Source organism: Rhagoletis zephyria, unplaced genomic scaffold (genome assembly GCF_001687245.7).
Source record: "Rhagoletis zephyria isolate East Lansing unplaced genomic scaffold, Rhagoletis_zephyria_1.1 Rzeph_scaffold_01244, whole genome shotgun sequence".
In the NCBI taxonomy this organism is placed as follows: Eukaryota; Metazoa; Arthropoda; class Insecta; order Diptera; family Tephritidae; genus Rhagoletis; species Rhagoletis zephyria.
In genome coordinates, this window is record NW_016158328.1 from 109,644 (window position 1) to 120,061 (window position 10,418).

The 10,418-nt window shown below is 35.4% G+C and overlaps 1 protein-coding gene across 2 annotated transcripts in view; it reads right to left on the reverse strand.

The window, feature by feature from the left end:
* The window catches only part of RtGEF (Rho-type guanine nucleotide exchange factor), a 57,898-nt gene extending 47,480 nt beyond the window's left edge, over positions 1 to 10,418 (reverse strand). The window contains exon 1 of one of the 2 annotated variants that reach the window (XM_017616670.1): positions 9,730 to 10,418. The gene's annotated coding sequence lies outside the window, so the exon portion shown is untranslated. Of the gene's footprint in view, positions 1 to 9,718 lie in introns of both variants that reach the window. The other variant, XM_017616669.1, reaches the window with a different exon arrangement.

Sequence of the window (10,418 nt, forward strand, 5' to 3'; positions counted from 1 at the left end):
ATAAGTGGGCGGTGCCACGCCCATTTTCCAAAATTTTATCATAAACGTATTTCTTGGTAAAGAATTNGACGGACGGACGGACGGACGGACGGACGGACAGACAGTCACCGCTTAATCGATTTCTCTTTTCATCCTGATCATTTATGTATACATTTGTCTATATCTATCTCGATTCGTTTTGCCTGTTACAAACAAGCGTTATGTGAACAAAGTTATAATACCCTTGTGCACAAGTGCGCTCGGGTATAATAATTTTTTTGTGAATGAAAACCGAGTATAGTGGCTGAGAGGTCGAGGTCCAAAGACGCAAAAAGCTTGTTCAAATAAGGAAAATCGTATGAGAGGGTTGACACGAAGTCGTAAAGAAATGTCCTTTGATTTCTCAAATAATATTCTGAAAAATTTCTTGAAGAATATTTTGTCAAATTTTTTAAGGACAAGTCTTAACCTTTAATGTAAGAATATTTTGTTCTAATTCTGAAGGAAAATTGTAAAAAATCTCTTTTTGCCAACTTTCAGAAAAAAATAACATAGAAACATTTTTAGAAATTGCTTAAGTTTATGGACCATATGTATACATACGTATGTATATGTATGTGATTTGCAAAATTCGATTTTAAGTTCACAACAGTTTTCAAGATTTCAGCTAAGTGTGTACATTAATATACCATAAGGTAAGTATTAATTTTAAGCGCTCAAAAGGCAAGTATTAAAATTTTTAGTAAAAGGTCAGTGTGACATAGTAAGTACAACACATTTTAGGCAGTAGGTATTTGGTATTTGTATTGTGTCCGGACTCAATCCTTGATCAGTGCGTGAAACGTTTACGTTCGGAGGGTTAACTGCACCTTGTCGCTTCTTAACGCAATCCTTTGCAGAGTTAAAAAAAAAGTTTTATTCTAGCTTCGTTGTTGTTCAGCTTAGCATTGCCAACTTATTTAGCTACATATAAAGTGGGTGACAAAAGTCTAGGTACGGAAAATTGTTCGCAATTAATGCGGAAATTGTGCATTCTTGTAACATCTAAGGTATCACTTGGACCGCTGTCAATATAATTCGCTAATCTAATATCTATCCTTTCCCCTTTTTTCCCCTTTTTGGCTTCCCTCTTACCTGATTTTCTAAACGCTTTCCTCGACATTTAATCATACAAAAAATTTGCGGTAAAAGCAGTAATAATCGCAATAATTAAACTTATCTTTTTTGCCTTTTAAAATTTCTTTTTTAGTTTTAGTTTTTGTTTAATAATCCCTTTTAGAGTGTAGAACAATCACAATTTTATTAAGTATTTAATTTTTCGCATTATTACTTTTTTAAGATCAATTCGAAAATCCGGATACAACGCCCTGCCTAGTATAGACAAGTTTTTTAATTTGGTTTTATTTAGTATTCTTTATTTTTTATAAGAATATTCCCAAAAAAAAAGATACAAATCAAAGTTTAAAATTTTTTTTATAATATATATAAATAAGAAACAAGTTTCTATAAACTTTAGTAAAGATTTTTAAGAAAACTGTCGGGTATGCAGTTTTATAGCCCATTTAATTTTAGTTTAGTTTATACTTAGGGCAAAATTGAATTACACAAAATTCGAGTTGATTTTTTAGGATTTTTTTTTTTGAAGGTGTTGCGCTTTTTATCCCATATAAAGCATCGTCGATTTTTTGTATATGGGAGAAAATGCCTAGCACCGTCAGCTAAAAGAATTATTGAAAATCAACGCGAATCCTTACCCACTTTGAACGTGCCCAAATATACCAAAATTTAATGGGCTATAAAACTGCATACTTAAAATTTGTTTAAACATTCTGATAAAAAAATTTGAATTTTTGGTTGAAAATTTATTGAATTTTCCTTTTTGTAGAAAGTTTCAAATCTTTGTTGAAATCTTTATTGGTTATTTTTTGTAGAAATTCATAACTATATTTTTATAAAAAAATAATAATTTAAACTAAATAGAAGCAATTTAAATTGTCAAAACTTGTCAGTAGATACATGGCGCTGCTATTTTCGTGAACACATATATTTGTCTCCGAAGAACTGGAATTTCGATGGGTTTATTCTTAGCGCCAAATATCATAATTAACCTAATTTAGAAATAAAAATTTTTTTTATTGTTATTCCCGAGTGAAACCAATTGATATTGAGATAAAACATAAACTTAATGTCTTTAAGTGCGATTCCTTGTAATTTTTCTAAAAAAAATTCAAATTTTTCTTAATCTATAAACTACTACATTGTATATTTTAATGAGTCCCCCACATCTAGAGCCACATCACTTGAACGTAAGAAGATTTATGTTTCCGTGTTAGTGCCACAAATTTTAGAACTGTATAATAACCCATCTTATCGATTTCAATCAAGTGTGGCGCAATGCAGCAGCTATCCACCACTCTTCTGCCCTTTATAATTCGGCAGATCAGAGCAAAGTAGGCAAAGTAAAACAAAATTGAAAACAAGAACGAAAGCATTTCTTTGGGCAACCTAAAATTAGTGCGCCCTCTAGAGCGTGTGCAACTGAAGTGTGAAGATCAGCGGCGTTGTTGCCGCCATACAGGATTTGAAAGGCGACAGGCCGACACCGCACAGTCTATAAAGAGACATATGTATGTATGTATGCACATTAGAGTGGTTCAAACACAAAACACTCTTTTTTGAAATTTATAAACGCTACAGCAAAATATTGTTATTTGTGACAAAAAAGAGANTTTTTTTTTTTTTTTTTTTTTTTTTGAAGAAAGTATTTTAGAGGTTTTTTATAAAACACTAATGTTCTCATTTTTTTTTATTTTCGTGCAGCTGAAAATGTGGTTTTTACATGTAATTACTCTGGTATTATTGGGGAACATCCCCTTAATTATATACCTGTCTTACAGCCGCACTCACAAACGTTCCTTAAATTACTTTTAACGGGCACTTAACTAGTGATCGTTAAATCTGTTAATTAATGTTTCCTCTCAGAGTTAAAAATTATGAAATAAAAAATTTAAGTATGGCCCCAGTTGCGGCCCTTCATTTTTGTGGCATCACTCGCTTTTATCGTTCAGTTTGAAATAAAATATAAAAATAAGTATTTATATCATTTTGTGCGCACAGGCCAACGGACGCCATGGCTGAGTGAGCAGAGCACTGGCGTGCCATTCGAGAGATCCGAGTTCGAGTCCTAGGGCAGGAAAATTTTATTTTTCCTTTTTTTAGTTTTTTTTCTCATTTAATTTTATAAACTATCTGTATTGAATTTTTTAGCTTTTTTGATCTAATTTTCTTTTGGTGTATAGATTTTATTGCTTTAAAAAGAAAACATTTTTTTTTTTATTTAATTAAATTGTTTGCTAAAAGACAAACAAGACCAATAACAGGCCAATTCTGGCATCTGTCTTTCAACTCACCTCAGTCTTTCGAGAGACAAAGTCTTTATATTTCGGCAACTATCTTGAAAGCCCTTTTCTGTATTTCGAATAACTAATTGACAGATGTGCTAATAGTATTATTGTATTTATCGCTTATCAATAAGATTTCTAAAAACTAAACGAAATGAAAAACAGGAAAAACTACAAATTTTAGAAACTGAAAGTTAAAGAAAAGAGATGAATCAAAAAAGTTTCCAAACGTTAAATAAAATAAAAAATATGAATTTTTTAAGTGATAAAACTTAAAAAAAAAATGTATTAAAAATAATTCGTTGCCGTGGATTGAACTCGGATCTCTTGAATGGCACGAAAGTGCTCTGCTCACTAGGCCATTGCCACTGTTACAGCAACGTTATCGAAATTGAAATTTATTGAAAACAAACAAAAAATTTCAAAATCATTCGTTAAAAAGTTAAGTAAGGGTTTTCGTTTACTTAACTTTAATGATCATTAAATGCTGGTAACGAATCATTAACTGACTCTGAGAGGGAATTTTTTCAAATCGTTGCTGAGGGACACCTTAAGTAATCATTAAACGACTCTGAGTGCGGCTGTTAGCTATCAAATGAAAATACGCAAAGATTTTTTATATAAAAAAGGATCACGAAAGCATGTTAATCATAAGACATGAACACATGAGTAACACTCTTCTACTCTAAAAATTTGTGTCTAATGGGCTGATAAATTTTAAAACCTACTTGAGAAAATGGTCCTTAGCTTCTGATCATGTATTTTGTATAATTTTGCAGCTTATATATATATTTTTGTTATTGATATTATTCAAATCTTATTTTGAGTGGCGATTTTTTGCGATTTTTGATGTAAAATAAAATTATGCTCGTTTAATGTAATAATCAGCGAGTGGAACACAAATTTCAAATTATTTTTTAACAAAAATAAGCGCTTTTTTAATAATTTCTGAACCGAATTCAATGAAATGCTAGTGTAAAATGTTGCGCCGCAAATACGTTCTTCTCTTCTTACAGCTTTAACGTAAATCCGTGACAGCAATTTAAACCTTAAATTATTACATAGCATCGTGTTTTTTGTAATTATCAATATGATCTCAAAATAATGATAATGAATTAAATTTTTGATACACTTTCAACATTTTACTGTAAATAATAGAAATAACAAAAATTCTATAATTTCAATAATTTATTACAATGTAGTGGACCACAGATATTTACGATTAAAATATTAACGTTTAGGTTAATAAAACTATAGCACGGAATTACCTCAACAATTTCTTTAGGGTTTAATTTAATGACAATAAGAATTAGTGAGATAGTTTTTATAAGAATTTAATCAAAATAAGAAAAAATTTAAAGTGTTGAAAAGCCCTATTTCCGTGTTAGGCACGGAATTATGTACCTTGTAAACGAAATATGTACCATAATTCCGTGAATCAAGGTAATTAAATCTACCGGGATGAATTTGGCAGTTACACAAACAATTAACAGATGTTTAATGAATACTAAAATATAATCATAGTGAGAAAAATACTTATCGTTAAATTTTTACAGCCTTAAGAAAATACACTACAGTCGTTAATACTTCGCCTACGACATCTCCTTACTTGATGTTAATTCTCCGAACTACAACTTATAGACTGCCTGATATTATATAAATATAATCCATAAGTACAGTCAGAATAGATCTTATTAGTTCTGAAAAATTAAAGTTTATGCTGGCATTTTTATTTGATCAAACATTCTACCAATTCCTTATTTAACTAAAAAAATCGGAATTCCACGGGCTCACGTACTACCCCGCAATTGTGTGCATTTACCTTATACTAGAGATGGGCACGTGAGTAATTTTGGCTCACGTTCACGCACGCTTACGTTGATGGTTTTTTAAATTNGTCCTTCTATATTTTTTTCAATCACCTTCACGCACGCTCACGACGCCTATTTTTTCAATTACGCACGCTCACGCACGGTTTCTCACGGACATTTTTTTGAAATTGAAACTTTATTTATATAAATAGTATTTCATATAAATAGCCTTTTATAACACAAGTATTATTACAAAAGCTTGGCCAAACGCCTAGCAAGGGCTGAAGGCACTATTATTATTTTAACAAATTTCAGATATACATACTTATGTATCTATTACGAGTATAAAAAAAAATTGGTATCAATATTTAATCAACGCTGTGGTGTGGTGGTAAGCAGTGCGCGCTTCCACTCCGCAGCACCTGGGTTCAAACCCTGGTCAAAGCAACATCGCAAAAAATATAGAAAAAAGGTTTTTTCTTAACAGCGGTCGTCCCTCGGCAGGCAATGGCAAACCTCCGAGTGTATTTCTGCCATGAAAAACAGCTTCTCATAAAAATACAATCGCCGTTCGGAGTCGGCGTAAAACTGTAGGTCCCTCCGCTTTGTGTGACAACATCAAGGCNTATTATTATTATTATTATTATGTAATATTAAAATGACATTAGCTCATATTTTTGTTTAAAAATAAAATTTTGTCGAGGTTTTTACCAAGCCGTCGTGTACGTCTTTCTTCCAGAATTCTGCCTGACACAGAAAAAACTCTTTCACTAGTTGCTGAGCTAGCTGGTATGTTTAAAATTTTGCCTTGAAATCCTATACAAATCTATTCCTCCCTACTGTTCCTATGTTTCTCAACCAATTTGAATGATTCTTCTTTTGTTCGAAAGGTATTTCAAAGTGGAGGTACGCATTTTGTTTGTTTTTTCAGTAGGTGGAGTAGGAGTGGAGTAATTCCGAAAAACTTAAATACATATTACTAACTGCAAAAAATGGACCCGATAGGTGGCTCCAGAGCCGAGTTATTCCAATTCCCAATTAGTTGTTTGTCAATGCCGGCATGTTTCACAAGGTAATCTGTAATGTCAACTTCTGTAACCGATGGCTTAACAATGACAAATACAGCCACCTCAAACGCTCAAATACATCCAAGTCATTACTTTTGTTTCGGCCAAACAGTTTTTCAAAATTCAAATTGGATTTGTTCGAAACCCGGCACTCAGGAGTTATTGGCGTTTCTTTTTTTATCACAATTAACAAGATTTTTAGATATGAATTTCCAAAAAAAAAATGAACCACTCTAATGTAGGTACATAATGTATATGTAAGCACATTATTTGTACAAATTTAGTGTGTACTTCTGTGGCATCAAGTTTAATTATGGTCTTGTGGAGTGATTTAATCTGGTTGCTTCTATTTAAGACAACTTCCTAATTTACCAAAAAAAAAAAACATTTTACAAACATCGCCAAGGAGAAACAGAACAGAATTTGTCAAATTGCATCGTGCGCCGAACAGCACACACAGACAGAGAAAATATTGCGCACCATGAATGAAATTTCCCATTTGTCGCAACAACTTACAGAATGAAATCTTAATAAAAAATTCTCTCATTGCAATGTTGTTGCTGTTGCGACCATTCTAAAGCAACAGCTTGCAGTGTGAGGCATTGACAGGCCAGCTTCTCACACACGAGCATACATACACAAATGTTTTTATATTTGTGTGAATTATAGAGTACGATGGCACAATGGCAACCTGGCAGCTGAGGTCCCCTGCGAACATTGGCGCCGTCGTTGGAGTAAACATTATAGCCACATCACAACTCAGCCCAGCCAGCGGCCTGACTGTAAACCGCAAGTGTTATTGAGGCGCAGAGGCAGCCACACACTAGAGTATAGTGTTCAGTTGCCATTAAAAGTTTAAAACAAAAAAAGTGGTAATGAAACTTTAAGGAAAATTGCTTTTGCAACCAACACGCATGAGCGATTATTTCCCATGAAAGACGGGTCTACGTAACCGGAATGCCCCAGATTTATATCTGGCTAAGGACATTGAACCTCTGGGCCTAAGGGCCACTTTCTCAATGTCTGGTTAACACTAACTTCAGGTTAAACATCGTGATCGACGAGATCGACTCCATAACATATAAAATTGAGTCAATAACCATGTTTAACCTCTAATTAGTGTTAACTAGACATTGAGAAACCGGCCCTAAGAAGATGATTTATCTGCCTTTCGACCCAGATTGGTTAGTATATCAATCATTGTCGTCAAGTTCAACTAACGGAAGACCGAAGAAGCGTGCAGCCTCTATAGGGCCTGTCCACAAGGACAGAGGCGTCAGTTGAGTCGGGTTTACCGGGCATACGAAGAGATGTTTAGAGTCGTGGGGCGTCTCTCCGCATGCCGGATACTCATCTGACACATCTGCATCTAATCTGCTCAGGTACGAGTTTAGAAGCTCCGTCTCGTCATGTCAGGTGATTGAGTGCCTAGAACGGCATTCACAGGTCTGGAGTCTACGTAACTTGAGACTGACTCCCTGTGAATGCCGCTCAGGGCCTGTCGATATGCTGAGGGTTCCTCTGCAAGCTAGCGTCTGTTCGGGTGTTGCTGTTGTTGTTGTTGTTGTAGCGGCTTACAGAGCATTGTTTTGGGCGCAGCGGACAGTGACTGAATGCCTTCTGATGTCGCCAGAACCCCATCTGCATGCCGAGTCGAAAATGCTGCCCATAAAGGAGCCCAAAACAATGCTCTGTAAGCCGCTACAACAACAACAATAACGGCCGGCCAATTGCTTGTATGTTGCCAACAACGTTTCCATGTCTTTGCCCAGGTGCTGCCGTCTAGCGACTTGAGGACCTTGTTGCGGCTTTGTACTTTTTTGATAATTGCGGTTGTATGCGCCGAGAAGGAGATCAGACTGTCGAAGGTTATTCCGAATATCTTCGGGTTGTTCCTCGTCCAAATTGGTTCGTCATCGACGTGAATTCCCAGTTGTGTTCTGCCGTCCTTCGTCCAGGTGGTTGTTGTTGTTGCTGAGGATTTTGTAGGGAAGAGGGTTAGACTCCGTGCAGTGAAGAAGCGAGAAAGCTTGGCGAGATAACCGTTTACTTTCGAGCAAAAGTCATCAATTCCATTCCCAGACGCCATGATCGAACAATAGTGAGCATAAAAAACAATCGAGACTCCCTCTGGTGGTTGAGGGAGCTTTGAAATGTTAAACAGTAATGGGGAAAGGAAACCACCTTGTGGAGCCCCCCGTTTTATTTTCCTGGGTTTGGCGAAAATGGTCCTTAGGGACGGTTGTTCAATGTCTGTTTAACACAAATCGGAGGTTTCTACCTCCTGTCAAATACAAAGACTGCTTTATCGATCACACATCGAACAACCGGGCCTAAAACTCGGATAAGAAAAATTTAAATATGGCTTCTTGCATTGATACGGACGATATCGCACACCCTCTTCAAAAGAGTCAAAACTCAAAATAATACGTTTGTCAGAAAATGCGAAAAACTATTTCTTAGCCCATGATAATCATATGGGCAAGGGCGACTTTGCCTAGGTGTTTTTAACAAATTATAACAAGAATTTACCCCGGCTTTTGCTGAAAGGTAAATAAAAGCTCTGCGTGCACTTTTAGCGCATAATCTCAAAAATGCCAAATTGTGAGTTGTGACTCTTTTGAAGACGGTGTGCGATATGTGCAACTGTGTTTACAATAATATGGAAATGACACACTGTACATGCTATTCCTCTATTCAGTTGGATACTGTTGTTTTCATACTGCTGCAAGCGACCACTTGCCGCCCTCTTTTGTTTGTTGCTCTTTTGTGCAAATAACAAAACGTATAAAGGTAAATAACAGTTTCAGAAAAAAGGCAAGAAACGAGCTTGGAAAATTGCATGAAGTAAAGTGCAGAATATTGCTGCCACCATTGTCGTCGCTATAACGCTGGCAATTTTTGCTGGCTACCTCCTCATGGGTTGCATGGCACCACCATATATGCAACTCATATGACGCATCAATGCAACAGACATCACAGTCAACTAGCAACATACATACATGCATACCCAAACCATGAACATTGTCCCTGCTCTAGATGATAGTAGCACAGAAAGAGGGTGCGACGAAAGCCGGTGTTCAAAGGAAAGCAAAGAGGCGACAATGCGAGAGACCGGTGTAGGTACATATTGGTTGGTATGTACAAATACAACATTGCAGCGGTAATGGAAGGTTAGAAGTAGCTTAAATTGCCGTTGGATTTATACTTACTTCCTTAAAATATGCATAGCACCGTTAAGTATTAAATACTACACTAAAAAGAATTGAATGTGTCTAACTTTTTTTTCTGATCATGTAATATACATAGATAGGTATATACATATGTATGTACAAACATATGAATATGTATACATACATATGTATGCACTTGGCACCATAAGCGATAAATCCAACTGGTTATAGTAAATTAAGTTTAACATAAGATCTCTTAACAGATACATATGTACATATATGCTTACCAAATACTTACGCTGTCCAGGCTGGTTATGCCTAAATTTGTTGACTTTAGTAAAGCACTGATGCAGCAATCCCACCTTCTCCTACGCGAAGCATGGCAATTTTATGATTCTATCCGCACAAACATACATACGTACATATGTAGGTGCACCAGCGTTAGAGGATTGGAACGAATCGAAATTTTAATATCTGCTTGTTCTTATAGCTTTTTGATGGGCAACCCAGGGAAGCAGATTCTCAGATTCGGTTGGCACATATATTATATAAACTTCTCACAATTAACCCGTTTCACTGCATAACGTATTAGGCAATTCACATTTATGCATATGGTTTAATCACAATTTTCTAATATGTTAATAGAATATCAATTGGTTTGCTTTTATTTTTAAGAAAGCGTCGGTGGCGACAGCGTAGTCGGCAGCGGCAGTGGTAGAAGCTTGTATGCGCTGTTAGTTGGTGGCAGCGACGTCATCGCCAAAAGCAACAACAGTATAAAGATTTTTGGGCAGATAGAGAACGGATTGTACTTTTTTATTATCCTAAAAGGCCAGATATTGGCCTGGAACTCGGCGTTCACTTTTACTAAACAACCAAAACTAAATAATAAACATATTTGTGTAATTTTTAGAACGTTTCACAGCGAAAAAAAGGCGACTGAAATGACACACTCATAAATTTGCTCGAAAAATAGCTCGACTGCCA